Source organism: Arvicola amphibius, chromosome X, assembly GCF_903992535.2.
Source record: "Arvicola amphibius chromosome X, mArvAmp1.2, whole genome shotgun sequence".
Classification (NCBI taxonomy): domain Eukaryota; kingdom Metazoa; phylum Chordata; class Mammalia; order Rodentia; family Cricetidae; genus Arvicola; species Arvicola amphibius.
This window is the reverse complement of record NC_052065.1, coordinates 94,547,194-94,570,186: the sequence shown is the minus strand read 5'-3', so window position 1 is coordinate 94,570,186 and position 22,993 is coordinate 94,547,194.

The following is a 22,993-nucleotide window of genomic DNA, read 5'->3' as shown; positions in this document are numbered from 1 at the left end:
CTCTAATGTAAGGCTCCTAGGGGAACTAGGGTCAGGATCTCCTTGTAATATATTAAATAAGTGTTTAAAATCTCCTGTTGTGATCTTTTTGGGCCTGGGTTACCTCACTCAGGATGGTGTTTTCTATTTCCATCCATTTGCATGCAAAATTCAAGATGTCATTGTTTTTTACCGCCGAGTAGTACTCTAATATGTATATATTCCACACTTTCTTCATCCATTCTTCCACTGAAGGGCATCTAGGTTGTTTCCAGGTTCTGGCTATTACAAATAATGCTGCTATAAACATAGTTGAACAAATGCTTTTATAATATGATTGGGCATCTCTTGGGTAAAATCCCAAGAGTGGGATTGCTGGGTCCTGGGGTAGGTTAATCCCAAATTTCCTGAGAAACCTCCACACTGCTTTCCAAAGCGGTTGCACAAGTTTGCATTCCCACCAGCAATGGATGAGTGTACCCCTTACTCCACAACCTCTCCAGCAAAGGCTATCATTGGTGTTTTTGATTTTAGCCATTCTGACGGGTATAAGATGGTATCTCAACGTTGTTTTGATTTGTTGTCTGATTGCTAAGGAGGTTGAGCATGCCCTTAAGTGAACATGGGATGTACTCACTCATAATTGGTTTCTAGCCATAAATAAAGGACATCGAGCCTATAATTCGTAAAAAAAAAAAAATCCTAGAGAAGCTATATAAGAAGGTGAACCCAAAGAAAAACATATAGTTATCCTCCTGGATACTGGAAGTAGACAAGATTGCCGGACAAAAGATGGGAACATAGGGGTGGGGTGGGATGGGGGGAGGGGGGGTGGGGAGAGAAAAGTGTGAAGTGGAGGATGGGAAGAGCTTGGGGGAATAGGATGGTTGGGATATAGGAAGGGTGGATATGGGAACAAGGAATTATATATCTTAGTTAAGGGAGCCATTCTAGGGTTGGCAGAGACTTGACTCCAGAGGGGTTCCCAGGTGTCCAGGAAGATGCCCCCAGCTAGGTCCTTGGGCAGCTGAGGAAAGGGTGCCAGAAATGTCCAGATCCTATTGCCATACTCATGAATATCTTGCATATCACCATAGAACCTTCACCTGGCATTGGATGGAGAAAATGACAGAGCCCCACATAGGAGCACCGGACTGAGCTCCCAAGGTCCTGATGAGGAGCAAAAGGAGGGAGATCATGAGCAAGGAAGTCAGGACCGTGAGGAGTGCGTTTACACACTGAGACAGTGGGACACAGCTAACGGGAGACCACCAAGTCCAGTTGGAATGGGACTGATGGAACAGGGGACCAAACCGGACTCTCTGAATGTGGCTGATGGTGGAGGAGGACTGAGAAACCAAGGACAACGGCAATGAACATGAACTCTACAGCATGGACGGGCTCACTGTGAGCCTTGTCAGTTTGGTTGCTCACCTTCCTGGACTTAGGGGGAGCTGGGAGGACCTTGGACTTAACATAGTGAAGGGAACCCTGATGGCTCTTTGTCTTGGAGAGGGGTGGAGTGGGGGTATGAGTGGAAGGGAGGGGAGGGAAGGGGGAGGAGGAGGGGAGGAGATGGAAATCTTTAATAAAAAAAATGAGAAAAAAAATCTCCTGTTGTGAGTTGCAAATAAGGGCGTAACCAATTAATATCACCTAAAAGTTTTTGAAAATCATTCAGGCAACGTAAACTCGTTCTTTTTATATGGATTTTTGAGGTGCGAATTAAGGTTGGTTCCAATTGAAACCCAAAAAACAAAAAGGAATAGCAAGTCTGAAATTTTTCTGGGGATATAATAAAGCCCCTGTATTGTAAAGCCAAGACTAAATCCTGAGCTATTTTTTGTGCCATATCAGCCTTGTCTGCAGCTATTAGCAGGTCATCCATGTAGTGGATGAGATAAGCAGAGGGGTAGAGTAACCTTATGGGATCCACAGATTGTGCTACAAAATGCTGGCATAGGGTGGGCGAGTTGGCCATGCCCTGTGGTAAGACTCGCCATTGAAACAGGCTTTGGGCCAACATGATTAGTAATTGGGATGGAAAACGCTAATCGCTTACAATCTGCAGGGTGAAGGGGGATAGAAAAAAAAGCAGTTTTTTATGTCGATAACAATCTTGTGAAAATATTTGGGAATAGCAACTGGTGATGGCAGGCCAGGCTGTAAAGCTCCCATGGGTAGCATGGTTTTATTAACCTCCCTTAAGTCCTGTAACAGTCTCCAGTCCCCATTTTTCTTTTTAATGACAAATATAGGGGTGTTCCATGGGGATGTGGAGGGCTCAAGATGTCCCTGCTCTAATTGTTCCTGCACCAACTGAAGGGCAGCCTGAACCTTTTCCTGAGGCATGGACCACTGATCTATCCAGACTGGGTCATTAGACCTCCAAGATATCTTATCAGCCTGGAGTGCTCCTGCATCAGTGGTCCTTATGAAAAAAGGTCAGCACCTAAGCCTAAGCGACCTGGGCACTGGTCAACAGCAATAGGGTCTGTAAGTCCTTGTTCTTCCTTTCCTAATCCTTTACCTGGGAGGAATCCCATATTAAGCATCTGTTTAGTGACAATTTCATTAGGACTAAGCATGATAACTCCCATTTGTTTTAAGATGTCCCTTCCCCAGAGGTTAACTGGGAGGCCTGGGACTATAAAAGGCTGAATGGTGCCTGAATTACCCTCTTTATCTTTCCAGGTTAACAACTTAGAACTTTGTAAAGTATTCTGGGTTTGTCCTATACCTTGTAAGTGGGTGGCAGTGGAATCTACAGGCCATGCTTTAGGCCAGTATCTGGATGATAGTACAGTGACATCCGCACCTGTGTCTAAAAGACCCTGGAATTGTTTATTATCTAGCCATAAAATCATCATAGGTCGGGTATCAGAAAGCTGCTGTACCCAATATATGTCAGAAGAGCCGGGGCTTGAGGCACCAGGTTTGTTTCCTTGGCAGGGGAATTGTCCCATCATAGGTAATGGCAGGGCTTGTGCTATGCGATGTCCAGCTCTAAGAGTTAAGGGGCCTTCGGTAACAGTGGCGAGCAATTTAATTTCTCCTTCATAATCAGCATCAACCACAGAGGGAGTAACAGAAAGCCCCTTTAGGGAGCATGAAGCTCGCCCTATAATGAGATAGAACATGCCAGGAGGAGGAGGGCCATACAGACCATTCTCTACAATCGTGGTCCCATCCTCGGGGGTTATAATCCAGGTGGAGGAGGGACACAAGTCCAATCCTGCGCTCCCTGGGGTGGCCCTGTAAAGAGGTTTTGACATTGGGTTGCTCCCTTTACATGAGCTGGCTGGTACAGAATTGGTGAGTAAGGGCCCCCAACTGGGGCCCCTCTCCCATTTCCCTGAACCGCAGTAGCAGAGGCAGGGGTTAGGGAGTTGCCCATATTATCAATCTTGGTTTTGCATTCCCTTGCCCAATGTTTGCCCCGCCTACATTGGGGGCAGGGTCCTGGAGGGCCACCCCCTCTATTCTCAGGACAATTTTGGTTATTCCCAACTATTGATTGAGAGGGGCATTCTCTTACAAAGTGTCCCAGTTGACCACAGGTGAAACATGCCTTCCCTCCGGGGCGAGAGTGTCCCCTTTGTCCCTGAAATACTGCACCGATGGCCAGGCTGATTGACTTTGATAGCTGGTGACCAAAATTATCTACCTCATTGCACACCTTAATCATACCAGAAACATCAATGTCCCTCATTTTTCCCCTTAATGCAGCTTTACATGCTGTATCGGCATTCTCGAAGGCCAGCTATTTGACCAAGGTCCCTTCCATTTCCTCTGGCCCCAAGATTCTTTCTGCTGTTTCTTGGAGCCGACCCAAAAACTGAGCATATGGTTCCTGAGGTCCCTGAATGATTTTAGTGAGCGGGGTGGTAGTGGCGCCAGTGGAGGGAACTGCCCTCCAAGCTGCCAAAGCAGCCTGTGCTGTCTGGGAAAGTATCCCAGTGGACAGTCCTTTTTGCTTTTCTTCATTTGCAAACTTGCCTTTACCGGCAATTTTATCAGCTGTCCAGGAGGCAGTCTGACTTAATCGGTTCCTTCTATTTTTGTTTGCAAGGGCTTCAGTCCTATCGAGAAACTCTGACTTCCAAGTCAGGTATTGTCCTCTATTCAATACTGACTGGACCACCCTGCTCCATTCTATGGGCAGCATAAATCCTTCTCCTGCCAAGCCCTCCAATATAGAAAAAGTAAAGGGTGCATTTATCCCATAATTTTTAACAGCAGAGTGAAGATCTTTAATATGTTTAATTTTTAATTTTTTATATATGGGCCAGAAAGTTTCATATTCATTTTGTTCAGGCTCTTCCTCCGAATCAATGACCTCTGCTATCCTTTAGGTCGATGGTCCCTGACAGAGAACCTGTCTCAAAAAATAAAACTAAAAATAAAAGAAATAGAGGTTAAAATAAAGCCACACAAAGATGGAAAATACACAGAGAACCTTGATACTGTATGCTATTATGTTTTCTTTGAATTGTTTGAATGCTGAGGAAGGAGCAACAACTGCTAAAAGATATTTGTTTATAAATGCTGCTAGACTATTCCAGAATAGATATTTTGAAAATACCTTGACTTTAAAATTTGGATCTAAGGACATGCTGCTTTGGAAAGGAGTTTCTTCTTTTGTTTTCACAGAGGATGAGACCCTATGGATTGTTTCTATCCCAATATGGTATGATAGACCATACCCTCCTGAAAGGTTGCTGTGAACACCCTGAAAAAAATTACTTCACTCAACTGCCGACTGAGATGAACCTGGCACACAGGTTACACCATGAAAGATCTGATTAACAGCACCCCTATTCAGCAGGAAGCAGTTTGGAGAGAAATAACTGCACCCATATTCCCAAATATTGTTTATTAAATGTTCTTTTACATTTAAAGGGGGATATGATATAGATATGAATAATTTGCATTGATATGGATTTTGCTTTAGTGATTTAAATTTAAGGTCAATTTTGTTATATGTATATGTATTTCTGCTATTGATGAAGGTATTGTGATTGTATAATTCATTTAAAAATGTAATGTACAATTGGAAATTTAGGTTGTTAATGGATAATCATTGATAATAGTCAAGCTTGTAATCATGTTAGATTTTCTAGATATGTAGAGATATATTTCAGTTAGATAGACATTCTTCATATCTTCCAAAGACTACAGAATATGGCATTTTAAATGTTTTCATAACTTAGGGTTTTTCATGACAATGAGACATGTCTGCTCCTGGCAGCACCAATCTACTTCAAGAGGAAGATGGGCATCGAAGAGGCTCCTTATGGAGTTCGTTAGCCATTTGGGCAAGAAACTGCTCTTGCCAGGACTGATGTATGAACTGGACACAAACAATCCACAGAAAGAAGATTGCTGAACTTGCCTAAAGGTGAGATGATCTTTCACGGTTCCTGATTCATGAAAGAGTCTGCGAGACATTCTGCAGGACACAGCAGATACTGACTGAACTGCCTTTGAAATTTCCTGCTTCATGGACATGTCTGCTGGAAACTATGGGCCTGTAGGCCGAAGATGGATGCCCCAATGGTGCAGAGGAACTTTGGGTGACTGTCCAGGCAGCGAGATGTCTCTGTGATTTCTAGAGTTTTGTAAGTTGCTTACTTCTCATTTACTTAGGTAATATTATATCCTTCTGGAGTCTTTGATGAAGTTAAAGAATAAATAGATAGTTATAGTTTTCCTTAGTTATGATAAAAGATAAAGTAGATATAAATATAGTAACTGTAATTCTTGCTTGATAACTGTTTTGTTATATGTAATTTTACTATATTAAAATGAAAGCCTTTCTTTTTTGTTTAAACAGAAAAAGGGGAAATGATGTAGGTGTGTCTTCTATCTATCTGATGATTTCATTGGTTAATTAATAAAGAAACTGTTTGGCCTGATAGGTTAGAACATAGGTGGGTGGAGTAGACAGAACAGGTGCCTCGGGTAAGAGAGAGTTAGCCAGTAAGAGGCTAAAGCTAATGGACCAGGCAGTGTTTAAATGAATACAGTTTGTGTGTTGTTATTTTGGATGTAAAGTTAGCTGTGCAGGAGCTGGGTGGGACGAAAAGCAGGCCTGCTCGCCTCCTCACTACACCTCCCCACCACTCCCCACCTGTAGTCATTTCATGGCTTCCCGGTTCCCCCTCGGGGCCACCTGAGAACACAGAAATCCCATTAAACCTAGATATTTTTTAATCTGGCTTGTTGTGATTGGTTTGATTGGGATTTTTGTGTCAGCAGAGAGCTCGCATTAGGAAAATTCCTAACAGACAAGATCTCCTGAGTAAATTGGGAACATGGGGAGAAGGGAGGGCCAAGATAACCTGAGTTCAATGGAGAGCTTGGTTAGTTGTTGTTTGATGAGTCCATTGACCCTCTCCACCTTTCCCAAGGATTGTGGATGGTAGGGGGTGTGGAATTTCCAGGAGATGTTGAGAGCTTCTGACACGAGCTCCATGACCCTGGAAGTGAAAGCTGGCCCATTGTCTGTCTGGATGGTTCGTGGGACACCAAACCGAGGAATGATGTGGTCCAGGAGTACCTGAGCCACCACATCTGCTGTTTCTCTGTAGGCTGGAAATGCTTCTATCCATCCTGTAAAAGTGTCCACAAGTGTTAAGAGATAATGGAGTTTTTTATGAGTAAGCATATGAGTGAAATCAATCTGCCAATCTTCACCCAGTTGGTGTCCATGAAGCTGGTGTAGAGACTGACGTATATGGAGAGGCCCTTGTGGTTTGGCCTGGGCACACGTCTGGCAGGAGGAGTGAACTTGTAAAATAGAATTTTGGAGATGGGTGGGGTCAAAAAGGACCTCCAAGAAGTGGAACAAAGCTTTGGTTCCTATGTGTAAGGTCCGGAGGATGTGTGAAATGATTGACAATGCTCCCTCAAGAACTTCCTTTGTAGCTAAGGATGATCTTGAACAGGATCTTCTGCCTCCACTGACCCAGAGCTTGGATGGCCTGTACCACCCAGGTCATCCTCCCTTTTCCCTTCCTCCCTCTCTGAACAATTTGGTGAGAATATGGAGAAAATGGGGCTAAAATTATGTGTCATTAAAATAAGTTTTAATTGTCCAACCACATTAAGAAGAAATGCAAATAAATATACAAAAGGAAGAAAACACTTCAGTGCATTGAAAAGACTGCCACTTCAGTCTGAGGATTTCTGTGACTAGGGACACTACCGGATGTCCTTTCTTTCAGTGCCTGTCCCATACTCAAACTCCACAGTCCACTCCTGTCTTTCATAATCACCCTACCTCCCCGATGCTTTCCGCCTGCATCTCCTTTCCCAGGAAACATCCCTGCTATATTCCTGATGCCCATCCCCTCCTCCCTGCATCTCATTCCTTGCAACCTTCAGCCAGTCTCCTTCCCCCACTATTTCCCAGACTCCTCTACTTCATGAAATCTGGATCCTTCTTTAAAAGTTGATGCAATTTTTTAAAAAAAAGTCTAAGATTCATGGAAAAATAAGTTTACAGTTGTGTTTTATAATACAAGGAGTCTCTAACAAAAAAGACAACAGTGGGGTGGTAAATAAATTATGATAGGCCTTTTCCCTGATAGTGTACCCACCATAGATAATGACATGTATTAAAAGGAAAGTAATTGTGAGATTATTAGTCCAAACAACATCATACAATTGTTTATAGACTATGTGATGGGCCTGCCTGCAGTCAGACCAGACCAAAGTTATGGCCTCTCCAGTCGGGTATATTTTTAGTTCAAACTCAATTAGTGGTTTAATCGATATTAAAAGACAACTGAAAATTTTGAATGCTTTTGTTGTATATATGTAACAAAATATATGTGAAAAACTTAGCATTTTAGTCTCTTGTTAAGTGCACAGCTGAGCGGCATCACAGCCATCCATACAATTGTTGTTAACCACTGGTCATTTCCAGAGATATCATCATCATCACAGACAGGAGCCTTGCTCCTGGTAGACACTGATACCCTGGCCTCTTCTCCTGCTTGCCTGGGGCAAATTCTGTCCTACTTCCTCATTCTATAGATTTGACAGATGGTACCTAGTGTAAGTAGAATCACCACAAAAAAAGTTGTCTCTTTGTGCCTGGTTTATATCACTTAGAGTAGTGTTTGCAAGGATCCCCAGTGTCATATTCAGGTTTTAAAGTTTCCCTCTCTGTTGGTTGATATTGTCAGTTTTAGCAAGGACACGAGTCTTTGGTCACTTTCGTTCATGAGGGATTTTCTAAACTAGGTTATTGAAGTAGAAGACTCCCTTAAGAAGAAATGGTTCATGGGGTAGGATCCTGGACTGACTTAAAAGAGAGAGTCAATCTGGTGTGGGAAGTCCTTCTGTATATGTGTTGTTTTTATTGTTTAATAAAGAGGCTGCTTTCAGCCAGTGGCTTAACAGAATTTAGCCAGGGTGGAAAAGATATATGGAGAGAAAGTAGGCAGTGTCAGTGAGAAGCCAAGTAGCTGCCCACAGGAGACAGACACAGCAGAATCTTGCCGGTAAGCAAGAGCCACGTGGCAATACACAGATTAATAGAAATGGGTTCATTTAAAATATAAGAGTTAGCCAGAAATATGCTTAAGCTATTGGCCAAACAGTATTGCAATTGATACAGATTTCTGTGTGGTTATTTCGAGTCAGTCTGGGCAGCCAGGAACAAACGAGCAGTCTCTGCCAACCTGCATCCATGTTCTTTGCTTCCTGGTTTGAACTCAATGTGATCCAGTCACTTCCTGCTTCTTTGTCCTAATGTGCCTCAGTTTACCAGAGCAAGAAACTAAAGTAACCCTTTCTTTCAGTCGCTCTCATGGGCTATTTTGTTGCAAGAAACAGGACAAGTAAGTAATCTCTTCTTGTCCTGTTAATAACATGTTAATATACATTAATAACATGTTAATAAGATGTTAATAACATCTGATTACATGTGAGCCATGTTTTACTTACCTGCTTATTATTTTAGAGCAATATTTTAAAGTGTTTCTAAAAACACTCATCCATCCTGTGTTACAAATGTGCCAAGTGACACTTTGTGGTGATATTTTGTTTGTGATTTAAAATATTTAGCTTGAAGCTTGCCTACCTACTAGCTAACCATAAAGACCAGCAGTGGTGGCACACACCTTTTATCCCAGGACTTGGGAGTCACAAGCCTTTCAGCACAACACTAGGAAGGTGGAGACAGGAAGGGATGTGACTGGGTGGAGAGAGAAACGTAAGGCAGGAGGAGACAGTGTTCAAGGCTGAATTCAACCTGAGGATTTGTAGAGACAGGATCTTGCCACTTCAGTCTGAGGATTTTCTAGAGGTAAGAACTAGTGGCTGGCTGCTCTGCTTCTCTGATCTTTCAGCTTTCACCCCTAATAGCTGACTCTGAGTTTTTATTATTAACACGAGTTAGAATTCACACTCTAGGATGTCAAAATTATTGTTATGGCTATGAAGAACTTTCAAAAAAAGAAAATATGTTGATCATGTTTTTTTCTTTTTCTATATTTATTTGCATTTCTTCTTAATGTGGTTGAACAATTAAAACTTATTTTAATGACACATAATTTTATCCCTCTTTTCTCCATATTCTCACCAATTTGTTCAGAAAGGGAAGAAGGGAAGAGGGAGGATGACCTGGGTGGTGCAGGTCATCCATCCAAGCTCTGGGTCAGTGAAGGCAGAAGATCCTGTTCAAGATCATCCTCAGCTACATAGGAAGTTCACGGCCAGCCTGGGAAACAGGAAACCTTATTTCAAAAAGCGAAAATGGACAAGAGTATGCATAGTGCCAAACCTCCCTTTTGATGCTATTTCTTTTGATTATAGAAAACTAAAATCCATTAAAGAAGCAAAAGGGGAATAATGAATAAGTCTCTATCACCTGGCTGGTACACTATCAGTTTGGTCAATCCAGTTCTTCCCCTACCCCCACCCCAAACCCTGGCTTTGCTCCTAGAGGGCTCTAATACAAATGTCAGACACCATGCCATTCAGTCTGTAACTCTTTCATTGTAACACCTAAGACAATCAAACCATGTTTAATATCATCATGTATTCAGTCACTGCTTGACTTTCCCTAATTTTAAATTTTGCTTGAATTAAGATTCCGACCAAATCAAGACATTGCAATTGGTCGATGTATTCCTAATGTTCCCAAGTGTGATTTGCCTTCATTTTTTTTTTTTGTTCTGACAGTGTTTGGAAGAAGTGAGCCATTCGTTTGTCTTTCTCGAGTCTGGATTTGCTCGTGACACCCTTGAGGGACTTCTTGTGTTCCTTTAACCCCTATATTTCCTATAAACTTGAGGTTGCAGCCTGAGGCTCTGTCTTAGATGAAAGCCATCAGATCTAATAGCTGTTGTTTTCCATAGCGCCTGGCGTGCTAATTTTCTACAACAGGAGTAGAAAAGGAAGTGTTAGTGTCATGTTGATTTTTGTTAAGCTGTCTTGAGGCCCTTGCTTCTGCTATGACAAGGTATTCCTGTCCGCTCTGTTAAGATTTCCTGTTGGAGAATGTTCTTTTGGATGTAGTAAGAGGTTTTTCGGGTTAAACCTTTTGGTCTTTGTCATTTGTGTCTCTGTAGCATCTAACAGTGGATTGCTCTGTCCGGAACCAGCAACCTAGTATCTGATAGCATTGCCCTTCTTGTCTCTTTCTAGGCCCGTAAGGCTGTCCTTAGGCCCCATATCTTCTGTACTGGCTGGTTATGTGTGTCAGCACAAGACAAGCTAAAATCATCAGAGGAAGGAGCCTCAGCTGAGGAAATGCCTTCCTGAGATCTAGGAAATGCCTTCCTGAGATCCAGCTGTAAGGCTTGTCTCATTTAGTGGTCAATGAAGGTGCTCCTGCTGCTGCTGCTGTGATTAACTACTTGCTCAATGGGTGAGCAAGGAGCACTTGAGAACGAATGGCTCAGAGGTGAAGTGCCCTGGCTGCTCTTCCAGAAATCGTGAGTTGAAGGAGGGGAAGGAAACTTTTTACCTCTTCTGTGTCATATCTTAAGAAAGGGAAAAGTACAATCTACATAAAACTAAAAGAATAACTATAGGAAGAGGGAAAATATGGAATATAATACTGAGACTAAAAAATTTTTGACTGAAAACAGTTGTTTTTCAAAGTAGCGATAAGCATATATTACATTAGTAAAACCCTAATCATGATATAGTTTGATCAGTCGTATAGAAAATATCAAAATTATTTCCCCCTTATTAGTGCCAGTGACTGTTTCCTAGACTTTAAGATACACATATCACTGAATTTTCCCTGAGGCTTATCTTCACTTGAACCTGCTCTTCCTTGTAAATATTTATTTCCTTATCTTGAACTTGAAGGAGAGGAAGGAGGAGAAGGAATTTCTCACCTCCCAGTACATACACCCTTGAAGCATCCTCAATTAAAAACAAAACAAAACAACAAAAAAATCTCACTCCTCTGTCTTTTCAACACCTCTTCATTCATCCTAGTGGCACTGGGAGCTGCGGTGTGTCACTCTTTTATACAATCAACCCCACTCACAAAATGTTCCCTACAATGAGTCATTGGTCTGGTTCTAGGTCTCTGGTACACTATCATCCCTGGACCCTCACCAAAACTCCTCTCAGTAATTCTGCTGGTGGCAGCATGGCCCTCACATACTAATATGGCCACAGATTGTGGCCTAGACCCTGGGCATCCATTTGACCTTTGGTGGCACCATGGGCCACAGACATCAACACAGACCCGGCTGTGGTAGGACTATGGACCTCTACAAAGTCCTCAGCAGCAGCAGCCCAGGCTCAGATGCCCAGGTGGCAGCACAGGCCACTTAGGCATGGCTCCAGTGGCAGAGTGGCACTCAGATACCAACATGGCCCCAGGTGGTGACCCTGACCCCTGGCATCAGCATGGCCTTTGATGATATCAGGAGGCATGGATATCAAAACAGATCCTGGCTGTGATAGGGGCACGGACCTAGACATGATCTCCAGCTTCAGTCCTGGCCAGGTCAACACCATGGCAACTTGGGGCAGCACAGAGCACTCAAATCTGTGCTGATCATGCAACATAACCTCAGATCCCCACCTGGCCTCAAGTGACAGCCCAGACTCCGGGTATATACATGGCCTTTGATAGTATCAGGAGCCATGGATATGATGAGCCCAGATACTGGCTGTAGGAGGGTCACGGACCCAGACATGGCCCTATGCTGAACATCACATGGCCCCGGGTGACATCACAGGCCATCCAGGTTAGCATGGCCCCCAGACACCAGCATGGACTCATTTGTCTGACCAGAGTTATCCATGTGGCTTCTGTGGTTACTGAAGCCATGAACATCAACACAGACCCTGGCTGCTGCAGAGCCATGGACCCAGACATACCCCATCCCAGAAGCTGGGGCCTGAATGTCATCTTGTTCCTTGATGGCAGTACAACATGGCCCCAAATTTGCTACAGGTGGTGGCCCAGACCCTGGGCATCCCCATGTTCTTGGTGACAACATGGGTGAACAGATCCCAGCTGAGCTAGCACCACAGATCCAGACATGGCCCTAGGAAGCAGCCCAGACCCGGGCATCACCCTGGTCCCAGGTGGCAAGCAGGCCACCAACATCAGCCCATTCTTTACTGCCGTCCCTCTTCAGCCCTGCCTCTTACTGTACCACATGAACCACTCTGCCTCTTTCTCTCCCATTTCTCCACCATATGCTTGCTCATTTTAATGGCACCTGCCCACCCAGGGCCTGTGCCTGTGGAGCTGGACAGGTCTGTGGGTGCCTTCAAGCAGCCCAGACCATGACAAACCAAACTGCCCCATAGGTGAACAGACTCAATTTTTACTACATGTATGAAGTTAAAGCAATTGAAATATTTTAACATGAAAATTTGGGGTGGGGGCGGGGCTGGAGAGATGGCTCAGTGGTTAAGAAGACTTTCTACTCATTCAGAGGTCCTGAGTTCAATTCCCAGCAACCACATGGTGGCTCACAACCATCTGTAATGAGATCTGGGATCTGGTGCCCTCGCCTGGCCTGTAGGCATACATGCAAGCAGAACACTGAATACATAATAAATAAATAAATCTTTAAAAAAAAGTTGGTGATGACATCCAGAATTAACTTTAGCATTATTTTTCTGTCCCCATTTTTGGCACTTTGCCAATAATATCTAAACGCTGATGTGGAAATGTAAGCAAACACATGATAAGCATTAAGTACTTTTGTATATCACAGACATTAGCCTAAGATTTTTGTTTAGAAGATTCTAAACAGCTATTTTTAAGTATTGGTGTGTTGACATGTAACAAAAAGTATGACATAATATATATCAAATATATAATATATTAAATTATAGCTTAACATATCAAATATATAATATATTGATCTAAAATGCTGCCACTGTCTTGGGATTAAGTCCTGCAATAAGGGCTTCCTAGCACAGTGAGGCCCTGAGTTCTAGCCCCATAATCACCTACATAAAATGTTGTCATTATACAAGTCATTATGAAACAATAAGAAAACTTTTGCCCACAATTATAGGACAATAACACAAAACAGATTGCTTTACCTAAGTTCTGGCAAACAAACTGTGGCCTTCTGGGAGCAGAAGGTTTAAACAGGAAGGGGTAGGGTGATGGAGGAGATATGGAAGGGAGGATGAACCAAAAAGAGAGGTGTATGAAAAACACATTGGAAATTTCTCTTGCAACTCAATTAAAAACATAATTTCAAAAGAATTTGAAAGAAGTTACCCTGCATAGCTAGGTAATGCTGCTCCTAGATGCAGTGGGCACCCAGGACCACTTGCCCAAGAGTGGCATTGCCCACAATGAGCAGGGCCTTACAACATCAATCATTAATAATGAAAATACTAAAGAAATTTGGCTCTCCATGACAAACAAGGACTTCATCATGTGTATTGTCCTCAGCGTTATAGTCTAAGATTTTGCAGCAGCTCATTAAGTTCTGAACACTCACTGAAATTTCTAGCCCAAAGTTCCAAAGTCCTTTCATAGTTCTCACCAAAACATACTCATGTCTGCCACAGCAATGTCCCATGAAGCTGGTGTTAAATATTTTTCCATGGCTAACAAACCTCTCTACCAATGCAATAATCCAAATCAAACCATACTGAACCAAATTACAAAAGAGCCCAGGTTTAAAGGATGGCAGCACTCCTAGGTGCCCCCCATCCCAGGAAACAGAGAGAGGAGAATACAGAACCGAAAAACCATGGGAAACCAGGAGACCACGTGTTCATTCGGGGGGGGGGAGTGGTCTTGACCCTTCCTGGGGAGGGGTCACCATTTGGTGGGCTTTCTTGGAGTTGAAGTTTGGACTGAGGCAACCTCCAGGGGAGGGGGCTCAAAATGAATGCCAGGCGGCTGGGCCAAAGTTCCCAACTAAACATTTCAGACTCTCTTTATAAAGGGGTATTATGGAGCTGAGGTGATGCTTTTAACAAAACACTTGGTACCAATGTCTTAGTTTGAGTTTCTATTCCCATGACAAAGCACCATGACCAAAAGCAGCTTGAGACGGAAAACATTTATTTTTGTCGCATACTTTCACACCATAGTCCATCATCAATGGAAGTCAGGGCAGGGACTCAAAGCAGGACAAGAATCTTGAGGCAGGAACTAGAGCTAAGGCTGTGGAGGAACGCCACTTACTGGCTTGTTCCCTGTGGCTTGATCAATTTGTTTGTTTTACAACCTGGACCACATTCCTAGGCATGGCACTCTCTGCATTGAGCTGGGCCCTCCCATATCATTAATAAAGAAAATGCCCAACAGACTGCCTGTAGGGCAGGTATTGTTGTGGGGGCATTTTTTCAAATAGACTCTAACCAACTAGTGCTAGCTTGTATCAAGTCGACATAGAACTAAAGAGCACAGTTCCTGACTAGAACTAGGTGATAGGAGTCTGTTGCTGAAAATATCACATACTCTGCTTTAAAGATAGAGAAAAACCAAGATGAATGGGTTAGAAACTTAATTCCTGATGGCTAGGTTTCATCGTGATAGATGGTGTTAGGCTACTGAGGCAAAAAGGCATCAGTGGTCTTTTCATTGAACCCCACAATTTATAATGCCAACCCGCTGGGCAATTTGTGTCCATTTTTGGAAGAGTAGTACAACTTCTATGATCGGATTTGAGGCCCACTCCACAGGAAGGAATCCATTTCTGGTACTGCAAACCTGGTCAAAACATGCCTGGGGAAGTCATAGGCCCTAGGGGGGAACTTGCTACTGTAGTTTAGCTGAATAGACATAGCGTCAAAATATTTTCTAAATATATTTTGTTTATTTGTTTGTTTGCCTTTCAAGACAGGGTTTCTCTGTGTAGCTTTGGAGACTGTCCTTGAAGTCGCTCTGTAGACCAGACTGGCCTTGACAGAGATCTGCCTGCCTCTACCTCCCAAGTGCTGGGATTAAAGGCATGTGTACCACCAAGTCTCTATTTTTTATATACATAAAAAATACTAATCTTAGTCTTAATTGGAGAAGCTTCTCTTTATACTGAATGGTGGATGAGAAGATGGGAAGAACATGAGAGCCAGAAGATCAGAAGAGGGGCTACAAAGCCCAAGTCCAGAGAAACCCTGCCTTGAAATACCAAAAAAAATGTAAATGAGGATATATAACTAAATGACATCTTGTATGTTTTAATAAATTTACCAATACATGGTAAATAAATTTAGTTTATAAAGAATAAAAAGGAAATTAGTAAATTGATACATTATTTTCATGAGATGAAAGCCCCACTATTGTTATATATTTATTCTCAAGGTGTATATGCACTCAATAAAATCCCAGAAAAAATACCCAAAGGATATTTTAAAAGAAATTAACAGGCTATTTTTTAAACTTATAAAAAACATACTAGACTATTAGTCAACTCTGAGAAACATTGGAGAAACACTACCTCCTTTGGAAACATTTATAAATTTATGTCTCTGCAGAGTGATCTATCAGCATTAAAGTATAAAGGAGACCAGAGGAATAGAGTAACAAATCCAGAAATAGACTCAAATATATATAAGCAATTGAGTTTGACAAATTAAATGTAATTTGGTATGAAAGAAACACTCTTGTGTGAAAACTAGTGGATATCCATGTTCACAAACGTAAGCCATGACTCTCATATGGCTCATCAACAAAAGTCAAGTGAAAATGAATCATAGTCATAGTGTTTTTGTTTCTTTCATCCTTGTTCTATGAGAAAGGGTATGTAGCCCAGGATGTCCTTGAAACCCACGATAATCTTGCTGCAACCTTCCAATTGCTAAAATTATATCCAGGTGCACCATTTCTGGTATTGATTATAGATTTAATCATAAAACATAAATATATAAGAATTCTAGAAGAAACCACAGAAGAACATTCTGGTGATCTTGACTTAGATTTCATAGCTGAGATGTCAGTATCAAGAGCTAGATATAGCTAGATGTAGTGGCTCATGCCAATAATCCCAGAATTTGAGAGGCTGAGGCAAAAGGATCAAGACTTCAAGGGTAGCCTGAGAACCATTTCGTTTCAAACAAACATAACAGGAAGCAGACAAATAGGCCTGCACAAAGCGTAAACTTCGATTTTTTTCAAATGTACAGTTGAGAAAATATGGACTAGCCCCTGACTAGAAGACAGAATTTTGAAATGTGCATCTTATAAAAGATATGTATCAAGAATATAGAAAGTCACATAGAACTCAACAACAATAACAACAACAAAAACAGATCAAATAAAAAAACGGGTAATAAATAAATAAATAGGTAAAGGCTGAAGAGATGGCTCAACATTCAAAAGGGTACATTGCTTTTGCAGAGGTTATTTTTCCCCAAGTTCAGCTCCCAGTGTCCAATTTCTGTTGGCTCATAACTCTAGCTCCAGGGGCCCAAAACCTCTGGCTTCCATGAGCATCTGCACTCATGTACATATATCCACTTCCCACACAATTAAAAATAAAATACATAAATAAAGCTTTTAAAAATAAATAGTGAAATATTTTAATAGCTACACCACTAAAAAAAATACACAAATATCAAGTAAGCACAGAAAAGGTGTGTAATATCATCAACCATTAGAAAAGAATAATGAAAACATGATCAATGAGATGCTATTAGAAAAATGACTCAAATTAAAAAGAGTGAATAAAACAAATACTAGCAATATCATGGAAGATGAAACCTAATGAAAAATAATATGGCTTGGAGTGCTTGACAGTGCGTGACAATACTAATCTCCCATTTATATTACCTAACCATGCTATCACAAAAGACAGTCACAGATAGTCTTTATATCTACTCTGTGTATGAATCTCCCAGATTAGAAACAACCAGAGCATATAATAACAGACACTAAATCTGTCCACAAAGTCAATAGAAAGTTTGTGCATACAATGTATACATCAGAGAATTTAAAAGGTGAATTTTAAAAGCCAGATCTGAGCCTCCAGATGTTGCATAGTTGTACAGTGCTTGATTACCATGAAGAAGACCCTGCCCACCCCATCACCAGAGAGTAAGAAGCAGAAAAGAGCTCTGATTTTTAAAAAGCCTGCATGGTTCCATTTAAATGACCATGAACCCTAATCTAGAGTGACGGAAATACCATGCATTGCTGGGGATAAGGCAGCAAGAGGAATAGCATGCCTGACACTACAGAATTGAACACATTACATGCTGGAATATAATTATGTATTTCAACCTATATGGTTGTATTTAAGGGATGCAGCTTATTGTAATTATAAAATCGTGTGTGATACTATTTTTGAAATTACTGAACTCTGTATTCTGGGAATGTGAACCACTAACCAGAATTCTTTCATGGTCTGTGCTTCAGTTCCTGCCTCAGTTTCCCTTGAAAGTAAGTCACTTGCAAGTGACAAGTGAAATAAACTCTTTCCTCTCTTAGTTTGCTTTCTATTGCTGTGATAGAGACCACTGGGGCTGGGGGGGGGGAGAAACTGTTCATCACCAAGGGAAATCGGGGCATAAACTTAAGCAGAGCAGGAACTTGGAGTTAGAAACTAAAGCAGAGGCCATGGAGGAATGCTGCTTACTGGCTTGCTCCCTGTAGCTTGCTCAGTTTACTCTGATATACACCTTAGGAACAACTGCCGAGGGATGTCATGGCCCACAATGGACTAGACCGTTCCATATCAACCATTCATCAAGAATATCTCACAATCTTGTCAAAGGCATTGTGATGGATGCATTTTCTAAATGGGGATTTCCTCCTTCCAGGTGACGCTAGTTCACAATAAGTTGGCAGGAAAAAAAGAAAGAAGGAAGGAAGAAAAGAAACAAAGAAGGGAGAGAGAGAGATGGGGAGGGAAGAAGGAAGGGAGGAAGAGAGAAAAGGAGGAAGGAAAGTAAGAAAAAAGACTACCACAACCCCTCAGATTGCTTTTGGTCAGTGTTTTATCACAGAAACAGAAAGCAAACTAGTATAAAAGGCCTTCTAATTCACTGCATATTTCAACATCCCCTGGTACGTACCAGGTAATTAATTACTAATTACTATTTAAATAGGCATTTCCACAGAGGAGAAAATTGAGCTCAGAGAGAGTTATCCTGTTATTTCCTCCCACGAATGCCCAGAGTCTACATAGAAAGTTGTTTAATGACACCCTGGGGCACAACACCACACTGTCTTTGGGGATAGAAAGATCTCAAGAGTCTCATAAATGAGACATTCTCCAAGGCAGCTCTATGGCAGGAAGGAGTTCCCTGTTTCTGTTTCCTCACTCTGCAGGAAAGTTCGGATCCCTTCACCCCACCCTCCTGAGGCCCCCCATACCCTTAGCTGAGTACAAAAACCCGGAGAGGGGACTCTTCTCTTCTCACCACACAATTCCAGTTTCTGTTATCAAGTTGTCAGGGCCATCATAATTGCATCAGGTTGCCATGGCAACCATATACAAGGTTGTTCTCCACACTGGAATTTCTTCTACACATCCTTAGGTCCTTATAATGAGTTTTGACTGAGAAACAGTGATTATATAGCCTGGCCCCTCATGTTTCAAACCTCTTGGGCAGTTCTGCTCTCAGTGATAGATCTTTCATCCAGCTTGCTGCTCTTTATCTGTGTCTCACTTTCTCGGGAAGTGTTCCTATCTCTTCCCTACAAATTCTGGTAGAGGCTCCCCACAATGCCCTACTGCCCTAAGTCTGACCTACAAACCAGTTAAAATATGAGGTTCCATTTCAAATGTCAGTTGTAATTGTATAGCTTCATTAAGTTGTATATACTTTGGATCTGGCTAATTTGTGTGTGTGATGTTCTTATTTATTTACAATTTTTGTGACAAAAATATTTTAAAATATGAGGAAAGATAAAGGATATATTGAGTGATTCTTAATAAAGGTGATACAGTGAATGTGACTTAGGTTTTCTGGTAAATGATTCTTATTAATGAACTCTCAACTTTGATGCACTTACCATTTCAGCTGTGTTTGGACAGTCAGAGAAGCCTGAGATTGCGATGTGTGTCTGTAAAGGGAAAGTTACATAGGTTATCCTCGTAGCAGGAGAAAACGCTTCAGGGTCCCTTCATTGAGAGACATTTCTCAAGGTGCTAAAGACTGCTCTTTTGTGATGAAAGAGGGGGCTAGAAAGCATGTATAGTGAGCATTCCACTTAGAAATCCCCTCATGGAGGAACTGAGGATTTTTTTTCATAAATTGATACAAATAATGTCATTCTCAGACTATAGCCCAAATCATTACATAGTTCTACCAAGTGTCTTTGTACAGTTGTCTTTTGTTTAGATTCAAGTGCTAGAGGGAAAACTCATGTGAGCACTATTTTTTTAAACCAATTCATTAAAGATGATAAACAAACAGCTATGTCGTAATTACTGTTTGAGAATAAGTTCTGGGATCAGACATTTCCAATCCTACTTTGATTTCCCAAAATCTTTGGGTCTTTGCAGAGACTTTTAAAACTTTGATGAGGAATGAAAGAGAACATGCTCAATATACAAAATACACACATAGGAAAACAGTTTTTTTTTTTTAAAAAAACAGAAAGGGGGCAGCTGGAGAAATGGCTCAGCAGTTAAGAGCACTTGCTCTTCCAGAGGATCCAGGTTCAATTCCCAGCACCCACATAGCAGCTCATAACTGTTCAGTTCCAGGAGATCTGACACCCTTACACAGACATACACACAGGCAACATAGCAATGCACATAAAAAAATAAAAATAAAGGTCAGGTGGTGGCAGAGGCTCGGGAGGCAAAGGCACGCAGATCTCTGTGAGTTCGAGGCCAGTCTGTTCTACAAGAGCTAGTTCCAGGACAGCCAGGACTGTTAAACAGAGAAACCCTATCTCAAAAAAACAAAAATTAAAATAAATAAAATAAATCATTTAAAAACTTAAAAATTAAACTGAAAAAAAAAGATCACCCAAACAGAATAATACGTTTATCAAAGTGAACTCAAGTTGCAGATGGATAGATAGATAGATAGATAGATAGATAGACAGACAAACAGGAAAGATACTAGGGATTGGATATAGCACCTTTTATACGCTAGGCAAGTGCTCTACCATTTAGCTACATTTAACTACCCAGGCCTCAAGTGATTTTTTTTTTCTAGTACTGAGGTTTGAAACTAAGGTCTTTAACAGGCAAGGCAAAAGCTCAGCAATAAATTATATCTCCAGCCTCCGTGTTAACTTGTTAAATGTATTATTATAATAAATAAAATTGTGTGCTACAAAAATCAAATTCCTAAGGAAAAGGTTAATTTTTATTCTTGGTTTCCCTTTGCTAATAAAAATGACAACCTCTATCCACATGATACTTCTTGGATCTTTATATTTCAATTCCATATTAAATTCCCAAAAAGCATGCTTGTCAGATAAAAAACAATTGTATCTCAGAAACAAACAAATAAACAAAACCAGCATTCATCTCTATCACACTAATAGATGTACTCACCACGAGGAATGGGGAACTGGGAAACTGGTACTTAGTCATAGTTAAGACTTTTCTGTGAGTGCTTTCCTTAATGCCAGGTTTTGACATCTGTGGTTTTCATACTTGGCACCTGTAGCGATTACACCAAGTGTCTGACTATAAAACAAAATCAGATCAATGCGAAGTATGTGCTTGAGCATTCGACCTACCTTCCTGTCTTCACATAACTACTGTATATTTCTGTTCTGATATGTCAAAAAGATAAAAAAAACATATTCCACATGTGCATGATAGAAAAAAGATCACTACTGAAGTAGTTATTTCAACCATTGCCATTTCCCAGGCAGAGAAATGGAGGTCCCATGCAAACTAGGTGACAAATCAGGAGTTAATGTGGGAACACATGACATTTCACCTTTGAAGTTTCTGCTGGTTGGAAATACTCCTTCGCAAATGCTTAGGCACGACCAGCATAACCACATGCATGGCTGATTAAAGGAATGGAGAGTTATGGTTACAGGATATGACCATAAAACTGTTCCACATTAGTTTCAAGCTGTTCTTGGGGAAAAGAATAGCCCTTGCTGTTACCACAGGTAGTGTAGCTGGATCGGTTGGTCTTAAGAGCAGTTAAATCACACTCACCCCATTAGCAGTGTTTATTTCCCTGCCTTGGAAAAGGCCACTTTAAATTTCATTGTGTAGTATTGTGTATATTTACTCAATAAGCTAGTTTGCAAACATTCCAGTTCCTTTATACCATAAGTCAAGTAAACGAGGATTGTATGCAGAGAATGAAATGTGCTTTGTTGACACAGCAAAAATTAGTCCTTTCACACAAGGTAGGGAATCTCCAGGAATGATAAAAAAGGATTTCCAGAGTAAAGAAAAAAGAAATCTGTAAGTGGAATTTGATGACTGTGTTGTCTGAGAAGTAAAAGAAACAGGAGAGGAATTTGCGCATGGTATTTTCTCACAGCAACAGAAACCCTATGAAAAGAGGTAAGGATTACACTTATATGTGGGTATAAGGACAACTATTTAGAATGCTGCTTTAGGAAGTAGTGGCTGTATGCTCTCCATGACTTATGTGTTTACTAGCACGTTAGCACTAGGTAGGTTCCAGTACCAGACATGATCTCCCTCTTACTGAGTGTGTGTGTTAAGTACAATTAGAAAGCAGTTGGGTACTGTCAAGGCATGTATGGCACTACTGCACCCTTGGGGTTATCATGCCATGCTGGTTGTTGTGGTTCATAGGTATGATAGCTGATTGGCACTATTGGCCACTTCCCTCCTTAGGAAGCTTATATGGTATCTTCTGTAAAATGAAAGCTAGTCCTCAGGGAGGAGGCTTACGGGTTAGACCCAGATTGAACCTGCTGGGCACTGAGTCTGAAGTGCATGGTGATTCCATCCACAGAGAGTTCTTTCGTGGGGTTTTGTTAGGTAGTCTATGGCTCTTGCTGGGGCTGAGGGGTGGCACTCACCTTGGGCTGCATCCTCACCACCATCTTCAAAGACAGAAGCGCCTGCAAATCTCCAGGATCCTGATGAAAAAGTGGAAGACTTCACTGGACCCAGAAAAAAGAAGCGACCTGGGCTTCATCACATTCCACATCTGTACTCATGTTGCCTTTTCTTTTTTTCCCCCAAGTCACTGGTTAACCCTACCTCCACTGGAGCATTGCCAGCACAGATGGGAAATTTGTATTTAAGCTATCTATATGTGTATATTTCTAGATAGACTTAGTTGTGTTCTGTGTATTTTGATGGATATATGATTCCTTATGACCTTTTTAAGCATACTGCTATTTTCTCTTCTCCCCCTTCTATTCTATTTATCTTACTCCCTCCTCTCGAATTAGACGCCCCCTTCATATCTACCATTTCAATTTACCCCTTCATACCATTTGCATTCTGATACGCCCCCCCCCCCATCTATTGCTTTTCTATTCCCCAGTCCAGCAACGGTCTTTTTTACTTTCTGCAATTACACCAGGTTATGTAGTCACAGTCTTCTCTAGTTCCATCCATTTACCTGCAAATTTATTATTTCAGTGGTCTTTGCAACCAAAGAGTAGCTGATGAAAAAGCAGAGTAGTGGA